Raw genomic sequence first — 20,558 nt, 5'->3', positions numbered from 1 at the left:
CTACTCTCTCTTTCAGAGAATGGAAGCAAAAGGAATATTTCCTAAGTCATTCTGTGAGGCCAGCATTACCCTAATGCCAAAATCAGACAAAGACATTACAAGAAAAGAAAACTACAGACCCTCTGGCCAGATGGCTCAGTTGGTTGGGGCATTGTCCTGTATACTAAAAGAGTTTTCAGGCTCTATTCTTGGTCAGGCACATACCTAGATTGTGGGCTCAATTCCCTGTCAGGACACATATGGGAAGCAAGTGATTCATGTTGCTCTGTTACATTGATGTTTCTCTCTTTCTCTCCCATCCTCTCTTTCTAAAATCAATTTTAAAAAAACAAAACATATCCTCAGAAGAGGATTTTTAAAAGTCAAGAAAACTACAGACCAATAACTCTCATTATGCAAAATCCTCAACAAAATATAAGCAAATTGAATCCAATGATGTATAAATAGAAATATGTACCACAACCAGTTGAGATTTATCCAAGACATGCAAGACTGGTTCAACATTCAAAAATCAATTAATGTAATCCATCACATCACAAGCTTAAAAAAGGGGTGTGGAGAGGTGGACCTGCCTGTATGTAAGGACTGCAGTACCCCACCTAATCTCCCTGGGCCATCCTCCTGGCTTTACCACTCTGATCATGGAACACCATTGGTGTTACTTTCCCCTATTGTGTTTGTATTCTCCTGTGGTCTCCTGTTCTAGGAAGCCAGTTCTCTCTTTAATTCAATTTCATTTGCTTCTAATTTGGGAGTATTTTCCTTATCCTTTCCAATTTGGATTCCTTTTATTTCTTCTTGTCTGATTGCTGTGGCTAAGACTTCTAGTACTATGTGGAATAAGAGAGGAGAAAGTGGACATCCCTGTCTTGTTCCTGACCTGAAGGGCAAGGCTTGTAGTTTTTGCCTGTTGAGTATGATGCTGGCAGTGGGTTTTCATATATGGCCTTTATTATGCATTTGCCATACTTAAGTATATCGGTCAAGACTGTGAGCACCTTTATCACCAGTGTTTTGAACTCTACTTCTGTTAGGTTGGCTATCTCCTCGTCGCTTAGTTCTCCCACTGGGACCTTGATCTGTTCCTTCTTTTGGGCCATATCTCTTTGTCTCCTCATCTTGACAGGCTGCTGTGTTTGTTTGCCTGTGTCTTAGGTAGAGCTGTTGCACCTGTTATGTTGTAAGGGGCGGAGCCTTAGTCATCAGTACAGGGAGACCCATTTCACCACATTGTGGTGCTGTGTGTGGGGGAGAGGTCTGAGGGGGAACAATGCCACTTGCTCAGCACTCACCCCTTTTCCAGGCACTTTTCCCACTTCTGTATGGGACTGGCGCCTCTCTAGCTGTTGCCCTGGCCATCATTCCCAGAGTGGTCGGGTCTGAGGACGTTCTAGGACCATGGGGACCCTTTAAGTAAGTGGACTCTACTGAGAGACTAGCAGTTACTTCTTCTGCCCCAAGCCCCACTTGTTTGCACAGTCAGAAGCAATGAGGCTTTACTTTCCCCAGCGCTGGGACGGTGAACTGTGTGGTCTGGTCTGGGAGTGCTCCCAAGGTGTCCCTCTCTACTTTTTAAAACATGTGACTGCACTTTCTGCCAGCCTGCTGCTGCCACCACCACACCGCATCCTCTACACCCCAGTTCCTCCCCTCCTACCTGTCTGAATGAATATTTCTTCTTTATTTCTTGTTTGTTGGACTTCCATGCAGCTCGATTTTCTGGAACTTCTGGTTGTTTCTAGTTTTGAGGTAGTTGTATTCCTATTCCTTCTTAGTTGTGGAGGGAGTTGCAACATTTCTATCTAGGCCTCCATCTTGGTCAGTAGTCTTCTTTCTTTTTTTAGACTCTATTTTATTTATTTCTGTTCTGATGTTTATTATTTTGTTCCTTCTACTCACTTTGGGCTTTGTTTATTGTTCTTTTTCAAATTCCTTTTAGTGTGAAGTTAGATTATTTGAGCTTTTTCTTATTTTTTGAGATTGGCCTGTAGTGTTATGAATTTCCCTCTAGGATTGATTTTCCTGTGTCCCATGGATTTTGTTTTGTTATGTACTAATTTTCATTAGTTTCAAGGTATCTCTTGATTTTTTCCCTTGATATCTTTGTTGACCCAGTCATTGTTTAATAACATGTTATTTAGCTTCCATATCTTTGTGTATTTTTTAGTGTTCTTGTGGTTGATTTCAAGTTTCTTAGCATTGTGGTCAGAGAAGATGCTTAATATGTTTTCAATCTTCTTAAATTTATTGAGACTTGTTTTGTGTTCTAACAGGTGGTCTATCCTAGAAAACATTCCCTGTTTGAAAAGTATGTATATTCTGCTGCTTTGGGTGAAATGCTCATGAAGATATCAGTTAAATCCATTTAATCTAGTGTATCATTTAAGGCCACTGTCTCCTTGTTGATATTCTATCAGGAAGATCTATCCATTGAAGCCAAAGGGTGGTTAAAATCCCAAATATGACTGTATTTCTGCTGATCTTTCCCTTTATGTCCATCAAGATTTGCTTTACATATTAAGGGGCTCCTATGTTGGGTGCATAAATATTTACTAGGTTATATCCTTTTTGGATTGTTCCCTTTATCATTATGTAGTATCCTTCTTTCTCTCTTACTACAGCCTTGGTCTTAAAGTCTATTTTGTCAGATATATGTATTGCTATCCAGCGTCATCGCAAGATGTCGATTCAACACGGGAGGAGACAGATACCGTGTCACTCCCGAGTCGGACTGCACAACCATTCTCGGCGGTGCAGATAGACTCTTAAGAAGCTACACCATCGTCTCTCGAGACGGACGGCTGCCGACGACGACAATGTATTGCTATCTATATAAGTCTTTCTTTCCTTTTCATTTGCATGAAATATCTTTTCCCATCCCTTTACTTTTAGTCTGTATCTTTCAATCTGAGGTGGGTCTCTTGGAGGCAACATATTTATGGGTTTTGTTTTCTTATCCATTCAGCTACCTGATATCTTTTGGTTGAAGCATTAAAGCCATTTAAATTTAAGGTGATTATTGATAGATATGTATGTAGTGCCATTTTATTATTAGACTGTTTTCCTCTTTTTCTTTCTTTTTTTCTTCTTCTTAAAGCAAGCCCTTTAACATTTGTTGAAGTACTGCTTCAGTGTTAACAAACTCCTTTAGCTTTTTCTTGTTTTTGGAAGCTCCTTATTTCTCCTTTGATTTTAAATGATAGCCTTGTTGGGTAATGTAGCCTCGATTGTAGGTCCTTGCTTTTCATCACCTTGAATATTTCACACCACTCCCTTCTGGCTTGAAATATTTCTGTTGAGTAATCAGATGCCAGTCTAATTGGTGCTGTCTTGTAGATAACTTCCTCTTCTCTCCTGTGGCTTTTAGGATTCTCTCCTTGTATTTAGGCCTTGCCATTTTAATTATGATGTGTCTCAGTGTAGGCCTTTTTGAGTCTAACTTGTTTGGGACTCTGAGCTTCCTGGACTTGTGGGACTTTTTCCTTCACCTAAGCAGGGAAGTTTGGGGGAATTACTTCTTCAGATTCTCCATCCCTTGCTTGCTCTCTTCTCCTTCTGTTATTCCCATGATATGGATGTAATGCTCATGTTGTCCAAAATGTTTTTTATGCTCTCCTCATTTTTTAAATTCTTTTTACTTTTTGCTGCTCTGGGTGTATTTCTTTCCTACCTTGTCTTCCAAATCACTGATTCTAACCTCTGCTTCATCTAACCTACCTTTTATTCCTTCCAGTGTATTATTTATTTCAGGTATTGCATTCTATTTCTGATATAGATTTCTATATCTTTTTTCATGCTTCTGAGTATCCTTATAATCATTACTCTAAACTTTATCTGATAAATTTCTTGCCTCCATTTCATCTAGTTCTTCTGGAGAATTCTCTTGTTCTTTCATTTGGAGCCTGTTTCTTTACCTTCTTATTTTGGCTGCCTCTTTGTGTTTGTTTCTATGTAATATGTAGATCTGCAAGACTCTGGTGCAGGCCTAAGTCAAATCCTGCCTGTGACTGTCCCTATGTAACCTGTTTGGGGCTATCAGAAATCCACACCTTCTGGGTCTCTCTGCTGGGCCTGGGTATATGCATAAAGAACCAGGCTGAACATCAAGGCTGGATTCTATCAGGGCCAGGCCCTGAGGAGGGTCAGCTAAAGTTTCTGAGGTCCCAGTGGTCTGCCTCTGCCTGCAGGCTTTCTGTAGGGTTAATCAGTGAATGTATTCCAGCTGTGCTCCTCAGCAGCAGGGATAAAGCACCACAGCATGGGGTAGAGTAATTCCTGTGGGGCAGGGCTATTTATTGCTTCACCTCATGCTGATGCCGCTTGGAGGGCAGTACTCTGCTGAGAAAGATGGCCTCTGCAGTGTGGGGAATGACTCAGCACAGGGATCCTGATGGCTGTTCCTTCAGTTCTCTCCCCAAAGCCACCAGCCCCAGACTCTCCTCATGTATCTTTTAGTCCACTCTGCCCTCCCTCTGCCAGAGCCCATGATAAGTGGCTATAAACAGAATTTTGTGTTTTGGCCCTTTAAGAGGCTCTCTAGCCATCTCTTCCTGGTAGACAGAAACCCCGCTGCTTTTTAGAGCTTTATGTTATTTGGGTTCCTTTCTCAGTTCTGGTACTGTAGGCGGAGGAACCCAGCTTGGGGTTTAGACCCCACACTTCTCAGGAAGAACCTCCCTGCCACTGAAATATCCCTCCCAAACTTCAGCTACTGTGGGAGACAGGCAGGTGTGGTTTGAAAGACTTTGATGATTGCTATGTGGAGCCCTCCCAAAAACGGGAACTTGGGTCTTAGCCAGCAGGTTTCTTATCTTTCATGCTTGCTCTGAATCCCACCCTCTGGGGGAATTTAAAGATAGAATAGAAATACAAAGTGGCTTTTAAGGGAAAGGGAACCTGCTCCGTTTTTCTCTGAATAGCCTCAAATCCTTGTCATTAGAATGTGAAAAACAGAACGATTAAATAAGAGGAAATGTTTTTGACCTTGTGTAAAATACCTGGGCATTTCAACTCTGTATTGATCTGCACTTCCCTTTCCCTCCCTACCATTTGGGGAAGGGCTGCATGTTTTCTGTATACATTTCCGTGTGTGGAAATTAGATAAAAACCCTGGCTAATAAAGAAACCGGGGTGATTTTCCTCAGAGAAAACCCCCTCCCTTCCTTCCTCAAATGGTGAGTGTCTGAGTAGTTTCTTCATCTACTCCGAAGGTGTGAGAAACGCTCACAATAAAAACTGGGACACAGGACTTGAGCAGTAAAACGAGGCCTTTATTCACGAGTCTGCAGAGCCGGGCGCACCCTCACAGCCAGGAGAATGTGCGCGCCAAGTAGACAAAGGAAACTGGTTTTATAGTCTTAGCTTCCCCACCCTGAAATTGCCACCCTAAAGTGATTATCTTCTCCACCCTAAAATTGCCACCCTAAAGTGATTATCTTCTCCACCCTAAAATTGCCACCCTAACGTGATTATCTTCTCTGCCCTAAAGTGAGAGCGATTAGCTTCCCTGCCCTAACGCAATTAGCTCCCCCTCCCCTCTCCTTCTTCCCCGTTTCTCCATTACTGGTTACTCCGGAGTTACAATCTAACACGGTTATCTAAATGCCCCTTCTGTGGTTTGTAGATATGCCAGTGCTGTCAGCTCCCTTCTCAGAGATCCTCTAATTACATTTGCCCTTTGTTACTAATAACTTTTTACTGGTTTGGGAGTCACTATGTCCTTGTTTCTAACAAGGGACACATTCTTTCACAAGCTACCACCTGCAGAAGCCCAGCCAGCCCTCTCATGCCTCCTCTGCACTCCCTACCAGTCACATTGTGATGAAGTGGCTTTTTATGTCTGTTCGTAATTATAAGGCTTCTCTCCAGCTAGTGTTCAGTTGGTTTTTCAGAATAAGTTTTCTATAATTTAGTTGTAATTCCGTTTTCATCCTGGGAGGAGGTTAGTGTAGCTTCCACCAACTCCTCCACCATCTGGGGTCCTCATCTATGACTAATTCTTTTTGTCTCCTGTCTATGAAATCCTTTCCCTATCCAAAGGTCTTAAAGATTATCATCTACTTCTAAAAATTTTATAATTTTTGGTTTTATTTAAGACTATTATCCTTTTTGAGGTAACTTTGCATTAACTTTCCCCCTATGAATAACTGCATTTGCAAAAAAAAAAAAAAAAATTCTTTCCCCCCTTCAATAATTTTGGGACCTTTGTTGAAAAATCAACATATATATACTGGCTTATTTTTATACACTCATTGTTTTCCATTAAGCTACATATCTATCCTTATAACAATACTATTATCTTATTTATGTAACTTTGTCATATATTCTGAACTCAGAATAGCTATCTAACTTCCTTTTTCTTTTTTAAAATTATTTTAGTTATTCTGGATCAGTTGCATTACTTTATAAGTTTTATAATTAGTTTGTCAATTCTCACATAAAAGTACTGTGGGGTTTTTGATTGGAATGATGTTGACTCCGTAGATCAATCACTTCACAAAGACTGAGAATCTGTCAACAAGACACTTCCATCATCCCCTTCCACTGTTTGGAATATGGTTGTCAAAAATTCTACTTCTACATTTGCAATAAGCTCCACAATATTATTATTTCCATGTTAAACTGTCAGTTTTCTTTTGAGGAACTTTTTAAAAGAGAGAAAAATAATCTCTTGTGTTCATTCACATATTTACATTTTCTCTTTTCCTTTTCAACAATCTGAGTTTCCCTCTGGTATTATTTTTGTGTAAGTCTAAAGAACTTCTGTTAATATTTCTTAAAGCATAGGTCTCCTGGTAGTTACCTCAGATTTGTTGTTGTTATCTGAAGAAGTCCATTTCACCCTTGTTTCTTAAAGACTTTCTCTGGATATAAAATTCTAGGCTGACAGGTTTTTTGTTTTTTTTTTCCTTTCAGCATTGTAAGCATATCCTATTGTCTTCTAATTTGCATTGTTTCTTATGAGAAGTTAGTGATAATTCTTATCTTTGTTACTCTATATGTGATGTTGCTTTTTCCTCTGATTGTTTTAAGGGTTCTAGTTTATTACTGTTTCCAGAAATCTAATTACGATGTGCTTTGTGTGGGTTTCTGTTTGTGTTTTTCCCCAAATTTGGAAATGTTTGATAATTACTTCTTGAAAATTTGTTCTGTACTCTCTCCTCCCTTTCTGGGAATTTAATTTTATGTATGTGAGACTGCTTGATATCTTGCCACTGTTCACTGTTTGTTTTTTCTCAGTATTTTCTCCCTCTGTGCTTCAATTTGGGCAGTTGTTATTGCTTTGGCCTCTGATTCGCTGATCTTTTCTTTTCCATTGTCTAACTTGCTGTTACGTATATCCAGTAAATTTTTTTTACTTTTTTTTGGGGGGGGGGCTCTTGAGGTTCCACTTGAATCTTTTTTATATATTTTATATCTGTCTACTTTGTGTTCATGTTTTCCCTTCAATTATAATAGTTGTTCTGAAGTCCTTAGTTGCCAAGTCCATCAATTTCTCTGACATTTCTAGACCTGTTTTTATTAGCTGATTTTATTTCTCCTGGTTATAGGTTACATTTTTCCTGATTCTTTCTCTAGTGATTTTGATTTTATGTGTGTTTTTGAGTGTCTGGATTTTTTGTCCTCCTTTAAAGAGTATTCGGTCTTATCGTGGCAAGCAAGTAAGTTACTTGCAATTCATTTTAATAAGGATCCTCAAAATACAGGCTTGCTTTTTAGCATGTTACTAGGGCTTAGTTTAGTCCTACTATGTGTTGTGACCCATCTGGGTTCCTGTTGAGTGCCTCAAGCATTCAGTGATCTCTCCATTTTGGCTGGTTGGAGCACAAATGTCTAAGTCCTGTGAAAAGTTTGGGTGTTTTTAAGCCTGTAACTCCCTGGTAACTCCATGGGGGTTCACCTTCCATGTGCATACTTAGTATTCAACAAAAGATTCAAGGGGAACTTATACAGAGTTTCTGAGTTCTTTCATTCTATACCTCCCTTCTTTCCAGTACTCTGTTCTGGAAATTCTAATCAGTTCATGCTCACCAAGCTTCAGTCTCTGACTTCTTATGTCAGTGAGTTCATTGCCCTCTATTTAGATCCTCCCTTCTTGTTCTACAGTCTGAAAAAATGCCTTCAAGTGGAAAGTCTGGTGATTTTAGGTTCCCTCATTTACTTTCTTTCTATTGGGATCTCAGCTATATTGTCCAATGTCTGGAAACAATAGTCTCCCATATTGTGTCTAGTTTTCTTGTTATTAACAGCAGAAGAGTAAGTCCAGTATGAGTTACTTTATCATGCTTGGAAGTGGAGGTACTAATAGTATTTTCTAATGTAAGGGGAATGCCTTCAGCAGTCTCTGGAGCAGTCTTCAAGGTCCCATTGCAAAAAGCAGAGAAATATTTGAAGTCCTACCCTGTGCAAAGCACTATGACAAGTCCATGGGACATTGAATATTTGAAGTTTAATTGTGATGTGTAAACAGATAGCTATGCAAAATAATTCTTTGAACATTTTGATTGCTTTAAACTTCTTAAAACACTTATGGGATAAGCTTCTCTATGTAACAGGTAGAGGCCACTTCCCACCATATTTTACAGACATAATTTCCATTCCATAAAAAGTTCTTGCATTAAGGTTTTTGTTGTTGTTGTTTTGGAGTGTTGTGTGTATGTGTGTGTGCATGCTTGTTGATAATAGGGTTTTAAATGTGTGGCAGTGTAGTCCAGTTTCTACACTAAATCCCTACAATAACAAGTATTTGGCTAAAGCCTGCCACTCCACCCTCACCACATTTGGGCTTTTGCCTCCAACAGTGAAGGTTAAAGTGTTTGTAATACTGTTTTGGTTTGCTCATAACAGTTTGGATGACATGCACCTTGCCACCCAGTGCTTATTTACTGATTACACTCCTACCCCACATTTTCCTCCTCCTGAGTCTCTGCTTTTGTTGGTTTTTTGCTTGCTTGGTTGGCTGGTTTTTGGTTTTGTCTTTTGGCTCCCAATACTACCTTGTTCCATTGTTCATTCTCTAGTTTAAGGTTGACAGGGTCTGGGGTTGGCTGTAGAGTCATACCTTGATACTCGTTGGCTTCAGAACTCATCAAACCCTGTACTTGTCACATTTTGATGAGAAAAAAATGTTTTAGCAGCACTCGGCATTTGCTCAGAACTCGAATTTGTGTAAGTCTCAATGCCACCCCGCAAGAGAAAATGCTTTACCACTTGTTGCTTGCTCAGTACTCATCTGTTTCAGTGTCATAAGTTCCAGAACAAATTAATGAGGAGTATCAAAGTACCACTGTATTTACTTATTCATTGATCTTCATCGTGGGTTCTTTTGTTCCAGCTCCATCCCACCAGAGCTAGTTGTGGAGAAGAAAAAAGTATTTGGTGCACTTCCATCCACCCATTAAGCTTTCCTCCTCCCATGATATTACTGTTTGCTGACCCCCAGATACCAGAATCAGCTCCCCAATTCAATTCCAGAGTTCAGTCTTCCCAGCACAACTTCTACCTGAGCTTGGACAATGTTCCTTCTGTTCAAACTTTCCCATCTCCTCACCAGCAATGCTGAACTATTCTCTATGCCAGTTATTCCAAACTATAACCTCACCTTAGAAAACCAGATGTCCTTAATCGGTAATGATCGAATGTCTTAGCATAAGGCCCTCCAGCATACCTAGTTAATTAGGATAGGGAGGGTCAATGAACAAAAAAAAACAGAAGAAATTAAGCTGAGTGGGAATTTCAGGCAAGAGGGAAAGGGGGTGTTAAGAGTCTTTTTGGAGACTGCTCTTCACCTGAGCTTCTCTATTTGCTTCTTCATCTATGCCTCTCTCATCCTGATACCAAATTTGGACAACAATCAAATCCAGAGTTTTGCAAAAGACAAGCAACTTCTATGAATGAGTGTGGTAACTCTAACAGTACATTTGAAAGCTCAAAATAGTAGTCCTGGAAGTGGCTATTGTACCATTCTAAAGATTTTACCATTCTTGCTTGATATGAATTTGACTATATCATTTAACAAGCTTTAAATTCCCCATTTCTATAGACATGAACATGGGGTGTGGGATTTATCTGTAAAGAATAGCCTAGATAACTTTAATAATTGATGCTTAAATAATTGTCCAACTACTCAAATGCCTAGTACATTTGGGGAAGTTGAAAAGTGCCTTTTGCTAGCAATAATAATTGGATATGCAGCAACAGAGTCCAAATGATTACTTCCTTAGTGAGCTCTTTCCATTTTTCCCATTGTCAGGAATTTTGAGGAAAAAACAAAAGCTGACCCAGGGAAAAAAATATTTGCATCTAAGCTTTGTAAAATTGATTAGTTTCATTCAAATCCATAGCCAATGGTATTTAATTGGAATCCTTTTCATCAAAATGTTTTAATTGATCTTGGGAACTAAATATTCTGTTGATTTAGATATTAGACTTCCATGGCACTGAAGCAGATATTTTTTTAACAGCAAATTTTGACCAATGTATATTTTTCTAAAGTTTCACCAAAGATATTTAAAGTCTTCCTCAATAGGGTTGTGAGGAAGCATTTATCCTCTAGATTTAAAAAAAAAAATTCTTGCAAAGTATCTGAATGCTTAAGATTGTTTTTAATGCTCTGCAAAATATGACTTGATTCATATAAAAAGAAACTAATAAACCAGATGATCGGTATAATCAACATGAGCTACTTATAAGTGGGATCTTAGAAGAACTGGAACTGCTAATTACACTTGTGTTCAATCTTGAGCTTGGCAACACAGGTCTCAGGGTATGTGAGGAGTGGGGGTTATTTGCTGGAAAGACACCCCTCTGATGGGTAAAAAGTAAATTAATGTTAAAATTATGTGAATCCCCCAACCATTCAATAAAGAACCTTGTTGTTTCTTACTTAATGGATTCTCTTCTTTTTCCCTGTCAGAGTCCACCATTGCTGGCTGTACACTACGTAGAGTGTCTGAACCCTCCCAGATGCCAGTCTCCGTGGGTGTAAGACAGGAAATGCAAAGTGGTTTTGGCCCAAGTGAAAAAATGTGAACTATGACAGGGAATGTTCTGTGGGATGACCTCTATTATTTTTATGCTGTTTCAGTCTAGGTAGTAAATCATGAGTAGTTCATCTCTGTGGAAATTTTGATGTAGCAAGCTACTTTTGGTCTTAGGTGGCAGAATCCTATTGAACTAATTAAAGAAAGTACATGGATTTATTGGAAATATTGTGGGCTATCTCACACGCTCAGAAAGGCCATGGCTTCAGCTGAGTCCCCCTGACAAGATCTCAAGGGTGCCCACCTCTCATCTCTGCTTTTCCTTCACAACTTTATTCTTCTTACTTCTGTGGACTGCTTTCTCCATGTGACAGCTGACACAGATACCAACAGGTCCTTCAGCCACAGGAAAGGGACTTGGCTTAGCTGTCCACTTCTGGGTCAACCAACTGAGGCCTGGTGAGCAGATCACCTAAGAAGGAGATGTGTTTGGAGTAGGAGAAGGGCATTCTTGCTAGAAGCAGATCAAAAGAAAAATACTAGTGGGTAAATGCTAGGCTGACAAGATGACGCATCATTACACTTGACAAGATAGGTGTTTGTCCTAATCCAGTCCATCAATCCAATTCTGGGTGGTCACAGACTTTCTTCGGCCCACCGTCCAATTATCATTCTGATGTGGTCATCTTTTAATTGGCTTAAAGCAAAAGACAGGAAACCATGTTCCAGCCCATCTACAACTTTCTTCCATCATGGAAAGAGAAGCAGTATTTTGTGGTCTTGGATATGTGGTTTCCCATCACCCTTCAAAAGAAAGAGTAAAATATATAATTAGACCAAGCAGTGTGTTTGTTAAGGGCAGAGAGCATGTCCTGTTCATCATGATTTCTCTACTTGTGTTAGAGTGGTACCTTGCACACATAGGCACTCTATAAATGCTTACTAAATTAAATTTTTTGGAAAATGTTCTACCATATTGAGAGCAGAAAATAAGCAATTACTATGGACCTAGTGTCTATGGTAGAATTGTGAACAAGAGGTTAAACACTGGATAAAAATGTACTTAAAGTACCACTAGAAAATAATGGCATAGAGTTCATCATGCAGAGGGCCAGAGCACCTCTGACAGGCAAGGGCTAATAACATCTCTTGTGGGAGCTGGCCACTGCATGAATTTCCATGAGAGTCCGGGGGCTGCAACTGTGCCTAGATGACTGGGCATCAGCAAGGGACTGGGGTGTCTTTGTGGGTTGACTTGTTGTGTGACTCCTGAAATTTTATTGAATTATTTTGGTTTGAAGTTCTCACAGCATTACATTAAACTGCACATTATCACAAAAAAATAATTTTGAAATATAGCAATGTTGCTATAAATGTATGATGTTCCTCTCATGTCAAAATTTACCATGTCCTGGAAACTCCAAATGCCTGTATAGTTTCACACATTAAAAAAATACCTTCATAGGTACTGAAACATGAATCTCTATGCACTTTGCTAAAAGTCACCCCTTGTGACTTTCCCTGAGTGTCCACTCCTTCCCTGCTCCATGGTCCTCCATTTAACCCATGAAGGCCCCCAGCCCTTCATTCATCAACTAACACATACCCTCTTCTGCTTTTCTTTCCCCTATATGTGTCACTCTACATTTTCACCATGGTCTTCTCAGCTTTTCTCCTGCCTCTCCTCTCTGCCTGTCTTCTGTGTGTCTGCTTCCCAGGACTCTGTCTCATGGTGTCGCTCGGGAGCCCTGAGCTACAGCATTGCTGAGCTCTATGATGGCACTAAGATTAGGAAGGGTGCTGTTTGGGCTTCCTGTTGTTGCATATAAACCACACACAATGACAGTCCACTGTGATATTTCACAATTTTCATGAGCTGGGTGGCTCAGCTGGCCAATTCTGCATCAGGCCCCCTGGACTCAATCATGGGTCTTCCTTCATCTGGGCACATGGCTGGGGGAGAAGCACCATGAGGCCTGTCTCTAATGGGCCACTCTGCAGGGCAGCTCGACTTGTTCCATGGCAGCTGACTTCCAAGAGAGAAGAAAGGGAAGCTGTCAGCTCTCTTTGGCTAGGATGAAAGGTTCCCAAATGTCACTTCCATTATGTTGTACTGATAGCTGTTGGCAAACTTTTTCTATAACGGGCCAGCTAATAAATACTTTAGCTTTGAGGGCCATATGGTTTCTGTCACAACTACTCAACTCTGCCATTATAGTGTGAAAATAGCAACAGACGATACATAAAGGAAGAAACACAGATACATAAAGTTCCATTGAAACTTTATTTACAGGAACCTGCAGTAGGCTGGGTTTGACCTGTGGGCCAGAGTTTGCTGACCTCTGCTTTTGGTTACAATAGCCTCAAGGCCAGCCCAGATTTAAGAGGAGAAATGGCATGTGTGTACAGGAAGAAGAGGACCTGATGAAGATCAGCTGGAAGCCCAACCAGCACAGGTAGGTCCAAGGTCTTGCAGGCTAGTTGGTGGAGGACAGAGAGGTCATCAGAGCCCAGCATGATGATGAAGAATAAGCACATGCTTGCTTGCTAACTTGCTACACACATGAAGACACTGGGAAGGAAAACACCTGCCTTTTTGGCCTCCTTGGTAGCTTAGCTCTGAGAAAAGAATAGGGCACTGCCACAAAACCAACATCTGCAGAGGCAGCCTCTGCCAGTGAGTGTGAAAATTACAGAAAATGCTTTTAACCTATTATTGGTGTTCTGCTGGTAATGATGGCATACTTTTTTCTTTCTAAAGCAATATAAAAATCAAGAAGATTAAAATGCAGATGTTTTTCTGTTATGTATTCCCCTTATGGGTTTGTGTTAATAACACCAATATTATTGGGGCTAATCCTATTGAAGGGGAAGGTGGAGAAGGGGAGTAGAAAAATAAGGATAGAAAAAGTTGATCTGCCTTGGCCATTCTTGGGCAGGAGAGAGGGAGTGTGGAAAACTTGGGTGGGGGTGGGGGTGGAAGATGGTGAGTCCTTGGATATGGACTTAACATGAAATAATGTTATGCTTATGTTTTTGTTCAAGCTGTGTGGTATAGCAGACAACAGTAAAGAAACCAAGTTTGACTCCATAGTGAACGACTAAAGAACAGTGGTTAGTGGTTTGTGATGCAACATTCCTGGAGGGTAGGACAGGTATTTACCAGGAGACATGGGGACTCTGTTAACAGGGCTTTCAATTCAGTCTGACAACAATCCTGGAATGAAACCGGGGCCATACTGGAGGTGATACCCAGTACCCTCGGAAGAAAATATTAGGAGTAAGCTGGAAATGCCACAGAGAATGGGGAGGAAAGAAGTCACCCTGAAAGGGTAGCATAAATACAGCCTCATTGGTATCATTAAGACTGGAAGGTGGCAAAGGAAGAGGTCATCTGATACAGATTACAGAGCTAAGAAGCATCTGTTAGGCTCATGGATTGGGTGGAGAGGGTTAAGCTTACCCCAGAAAGCACTGATACAGAAGAGAGAATGGGCCCAACTAGGGAAGAAACTTTAATGATTGGAAAGGCTCCAAAGAGGAACAGTTTCTCCATGGAGTGGGGAGCCCCTCAGATCAGAAGTAGTCATACCACAGGTGGGTTAATGACATGCCTTATACAATCCCATCAAGTTCATTCACTTTCCTTCTAGGAACTGATGCTCTTTGCTATGAAATGGCTTCCACACTGGACTGTAAGCCCCTTGAAGGTGGGGACTTACTGGCTTCTGTGTTCCCAGAGCCTATACACTTTGCTATTCACTAGTCACATTTGGTGAGTGAGCAGGTGGCCTCACACATCCTCATAATCACTATGAAGTTAAAACATACAGCTAAACACACACTATCATACCACCCAGCCACTGCCCACCAGAGATTTACAGAAAAGAAACAAGTGTGTCCACAGAAAGACATGCATGCAAATGCCCATAGCAGCTTTATTTGTAATGGCCAAAAAAAGGAAACTATACAAATATACATGAACCTGGTAGACAGACACCTACGTTATTCTATATCCATACAATGGAATCATCAATAAAATTCATCAATAAAAAGGACCACTCCTTATACACACAACAAGAAGAAGTAGAAAACATTGTGCTGAGGGCAAGAAGCCAGACACAAAAGAATGCACACAGTGTAACTGCATCTGTATGGAAGTCTAGAAAAGGCCAGGCTATGGAGGTGGAAAGCAGGTCAAGGTTGCCAACAGCCAGAGCGTGCAGACAGGGGAGTGACTGCCAAGGTGCACAAGGGAGCATTTTGGGCTGATAGAAATATTCAGTGTCATGATCACGTTGTAGTTAAGTCATTCTATGCATTTGTCAAAACTCTTAGAATTACACACTTTAAATATATGCAGTTTATGGTAATTCAATTGTATCTTACTGTGAAGTAATAGAAAATGTAGATGTTATTAGACTCATTTGTCAGGTTTGGAACATTTGGAAAATTCAGAAAAAGTTCTATTTACATTCACTCAGCAGACTGCATGATAGGAAGTAGGCCTCTCGTAAATTCTTTACAGTTTGGATCCCAGGGCTGTATTTCCACTGATTGGTGCCCAGGGTCTATCCAGACAGACGGAGAAGGCAAACAGTCTCACTCACCATGGTCGCCAGGGGCTGTTGTGCCTGCTGTCACCCTTGCGTTGAGACAGGAACACCCTTCTCTGGTGCCCTCAAATAGAGGATTAATTGAAAGGGCCACCAGGAACCACCTGTGCAACAAATCCCTTGACTCTCAGACCTGAAGCCATTCCCACAGCCAGGGCTACCACACTCCTTCCTGCACCCCTAGGTGGCTCTCCAGGATGAGGGTCCCAGGGAGGCAGTAAGCAATGACTCGGGAGTGTGTGTGCAAAGCCTGGCAAACACAAAAAGAAAAGTGACTTAAAAATACACTCCGCTTCCCCTCAATATACTCACAGGGGGAAAACAGAGCAAAGACTAAATCTCACAAAGGAAATACCTAAACTATTTCATGTTAATATGCTAAGATGATATGAATGGCATTATAACCATCAAAGGGCAAAGGAAATTTTCTGCGTAAATGTTTTGGGCTAGATGAGATTCTTAGGTGGGATCTTAAGATGAAGAGACATGTTCTGGAAGCGAGCAGTAACCACAGCCCTGGCTCCTGTGTTTGAAATAATGAATTCCATGGGAACGTGCTTTATAAACTATCAATTGCTTACACAAACATTTACCATTCTTGTTTCTAATAATATTAAGCTTGATTGTTTGGGATCCTTACAATGCCAGTTCTGAGACAGCTTCAAACAGCTGTTAACTTTAATTGCAGTCTATGGCCCCTTGTCACTCTCATGTTTAGGTCCTGCCTCTCCAATCAGACTGACAATACGAGGACAAGAGTCAGGCCTCACCCAGCGCCAAGCACAGGGTCTGGTCTCTGGACAATCCAAGAGTGCAAAGGGACCAAAGGGATGTAGAGCACCTGACTGAGAGGTAGAAAAGTTAGATGCTGATGAGAACTTTGGTTGGCACATCACACCTCCAACACTCAGGTTACTCACCTGTCAATGGAGGTTGGATTCCTGCCCACCCTGCAGGACCTGGTGAGGATCAAATTTGCAATCACAAAGCACCATTTAAACTCTAGGTTTCATGCGACCTGGGTCAACCCCCTGTACCCAATAGGTGCCTGTACCATTGGGAAGTGGATAAAATGTCTAATTTATTGTTAGTATTTATATAAACAGAGTGCCTTGTAGATACAATGCCTTAACCCAAGGTGCCTCTCTGATGCTGACATGGGGCTGGGGGAGCTAGTCTGAACTACATCTGTTCTCTGAATTTACAGGACAATTCTAAAATTCCATGTTCAGTTATTAGCAGCATAAATAGATAATGAAATGAAACAATACCAAAATAATAATAATAATAATAACAATGACAACCATCTTGGGGATCTCTAGGTTGTGTGGCTGTTGTGTGTGCTTAACAGTGAAGCTCCAATTATTTGGCCCTGAAAGAGCTGAGTAGGGCTCTACCAACAACATTCTGTGATCTGTAAGAGCAATGACACTACAAGATCTTTGTTCCACCACTTTGGGATTCAACATATTTATCAAAAGCTGACAGAACTCTTGAGTCATTCAGCAAGCAAGAAGTAACTAATGTGCTGGTGGCACCTGTCACTCCTGTGGCCTCTGCCTGCCCCTCTGTGAAGGAGGCAGCTTGGTCATCCCAAGGTCATGAGAGCAAGGCCTAGTGCACTGCAGGTCCTGGCCTGGACCAGGCCTCTGGCTTTGCTCTAGGCTCCCTAAGGTGGGGGTTCACCACCTGTGGAGCTACAAACTGCTGCCTTAAAACCCATATTTTGTGTCCAGGTGGTTGAGCTGCTGCTCAGAGTTTTACATTAAGAACCCACTGTGCTCCTCTATCCACAGGGCAAAGGCTGTGTATGGGGGGCTAGTGCAGGCAGCTGTCTGCTCTATGCCTTTGTGTTCTCCACTCTCAGGATCTTTTCAGTTAAAATGCTATAAATTCAAGGTATGAAAAGACTGGAAACAGGCCTCATTCCATGTGTTAATCTGTTCCAGTAAAATTATCTCTTTCCACCAGAAATCCTTTAGTGATATGAAGACTGCTTATTGGAGACTTCTTGACTGTCTCCAGGCCATAGGCTGGGGTTTTATACTCATCTTTACCAAGGACCCACATCTGCCCATGGAGTCTTGGACACATGGCTGAGGGCCCATGTCTTCAGGAGCCCTGCTCATAGAGCCTTTCAGTGAGCTGTACATAATAAGAACTTTGTGCTCCTCAATATTTTTTTAGACCAAAAGGAAACTTTCCTGCTTTCCCTGCTTTTGGCTTCAGTTAGTTATTTGAAATGGCAAAAGTTATTAAAATTCCAACATGGAAATTTGCTTGATAAACAAGAACAGAATTTTGAGGACCCACCACTGAGCATAAAAATTAACCCTCTGGTTGCCAATTCATAGGTATAGACAGTTGCTATGGCTGGCCTTGGGCAGGGTTCACTCTATTACCTTCTTTCTTATTGTTGCAGGGCTGTTGCTGTGAACCGTTGTTATGTGTAACATACTTTTCTAATACCAAACTTAAAATAAAAAACAGAGACATTCGAAATGATCTCATTTATACCAGATCTGCGTAGCCATAGACTCACTTTTAGATGACTCACATTTACTCGTTCATCAAATATTTGAGTCTTCTGTTCTATGGAACATTAAAAAAAAAAAAAAAAAAACAAACAAATCGAGGAGCTCAAAGCTTAAAATCCAACGGAGAACAGAGAAACAAGGTACACAGAGACATCCAAGGTAGAACAGGGAACATTCAGGGAAACATATCAGTGGTAGGAATCAAAAAGAAAGTACACTTCTAGTCCAAAAGGGGGAAGCAAGAAAGGACTCTTGGAGAAGATGGCATCTGAGCTCAGCCTTGAAAGGTGGGTGGGTGTGGTGGATTAAAGATAACACCAATCTTTGACATCTCTCATTGAAAATGGGATTTTTGTATCTCTTCGTGAATGCCAGTGGGTTCTGGGACTGCTTGAATCAATAAAATACATTGATTTATGCCCTGGCCAGTATAGCTTAGTTGGTTGGAGCATTGTCCTATAACTGAAAGGTTATGGGTTCATTTCCCAGACAGGCACATACCTAGGTTGCAGGTTCAGTCCCCAGTCAGGACATGTATGATCCTCGATCAGGGTGCATATGGAGGGCAACCAATCAATGCTTCTCTCTCACATCGATGTTTCTTTCTCCCTTCCTCTCTCCCTTCCTCTCTCTCCCTAAAATAAAAGTCCTTGGGTGAGGATTAAAAAAATATACATTTATTTGTGTCCATTTCCTGGCCAAGACCTTAAAATACTGGTAGCTTCCTCTTGCCTTTTGGAGCGGCTGATCTTCGAATACTCCCTGTGGGAGCCCAGAGCCTCCCTGTAGGAACCACCCTGAGACCTCTTGCTGGAGTGGCCACATGTAAACACTTCGGATGACAATCTCAATTGAACCCAGACTTTCCAATTAACCCCACTAAAGTGCCAGACACGTGAGCAGAGATCTCTGGGACCGTCCAGTGCAGCCTATTCCAGTTGAGTCTGCTGAGTGAGTTCCATCAGCGCTGTGGGAGGCAGTAGAACCACCTGGCTGAGCCCTGCACTGACAGGTAAGCAGGATATAAGGGTTTGACTAACAGAGGTGAGGACCCAGCAGCATGCCAGAGGAAGTTTGTGTGCAAAGCCCTGAAGCTGTGAAGGTGCCAAGAATATGTGCAAGAATTAAGTCTGGATGAATTGGGGGAAACTACAGAAAGTGTAAGAGAAAAATAACAATTGTTGTACATATTTAAGGCTAAACAGAGAATCTGAAGGTCATGTGTATGTTATAGATTCTATAGTCAATGGTTATCACTATGATTCTGTATATATTTTTTAACTTTTAACTGGGCCTCCGGGAATGTAATGTGGTTCCCTAGCAAAAGAATGATCAATATTTGCTAGTTTTTCCTTGATACATTTTAAGCCAAATCCCATACATCATATCATTTTCCCATAACTGTTCTAGTATGTATGTAGTTCTAACAGATAAGAGCTTAACAAAGTAACTGTAAAACCATTTTTATACTTAAACAAAAAGCAACCATCTTAATAGGAAACCCATTCCATGATCAAATTTTTCCTACCATCTTCTTATTCTCCGTTTGATTCAGAGTCAAGCTGGCTCCCAGTAATCAGTGGCAGTTCTGCATCAGCCCCTCTTTCCTGTGCTGTGCATCCTGCAGAACTTCCCCCATCAGGCTCATGGCACCTTCCCCCCTCATAGGGTGATGTCACTTGGCATGCTCTTCTAGTGCTAAGCTTCTTGTGAACTAGGAAGTAAGAGAGAGAGGCGAGGGACACCATGTCAGGGAGGCTCTGTTTGAGAAGGTGAATCTGATAACATATGATAATGAAGTGATAAGGTATGATAATGAGTTAATGACATATGATAATGAGATGGATTGGGACCCATCCAAAATGAGGGTTCCTGCTCACCTAATCTAGGCTGCAGGGTAGGGAGGGGGAGGAGCACACAGGTGTCAGACACGATGAATGGAGAGATCAAAGGGGTTGTTGATGATAATGACTTCTGACATTTACTAGATGCTTAATTCATGTGAGGATCTGTATATGTGATCTCTGATCTTATCTTATGGAAGGAGGCCTAGAGAAGACACGTGATTTACGTACATGGTTAGCACATGACACATTCCTGTTCTTAGTTACTATACCAAATCTCAGAACAGAAGATCCTGAAACTGCTATGGTAACTATGGGGAGAAACATTGGGATGAGTAAGGCAAAGACTGGATGGGCAGCCCAGTGACCTGACATCAGCATGCTCTAGAATCTTCTTTTCAAAAAGTGCAGATTCCTGGGCCCCACCCAAGGCCAGCAAGGTCAGAATTCAGGGAGTGTGGCCCAGGAATGTGCCTTAACAAGCATCTTGTGGTTTTCGGATGAAGTGTGAGAAACTGGAATAAAGAAGGGACCAGTGTTAGCAGAGGGAAAAAGGAGAGCCATGTACTTAACAAATGT

Source organism: Furipterus horrens, unplaced genomic scaffold (assembly GCF_987537825.1).
Source record: "Furipterus horrens unplaced genomic scaffold, mFurHor1.1.pri manual_scaffold_6, whole genome shotgun sequence".
NCBI classification, from domain to species: Eukaryota; Metazoa; Chordata; class Mammalia; order Chiroptera; family Furipteridae; genus Furipterus; species Furipterus horrens.
The sequence above is the reverse complement of the archived record's forward strand: the minus strand, read 5'-3'. Positions refer to the sequence as shown.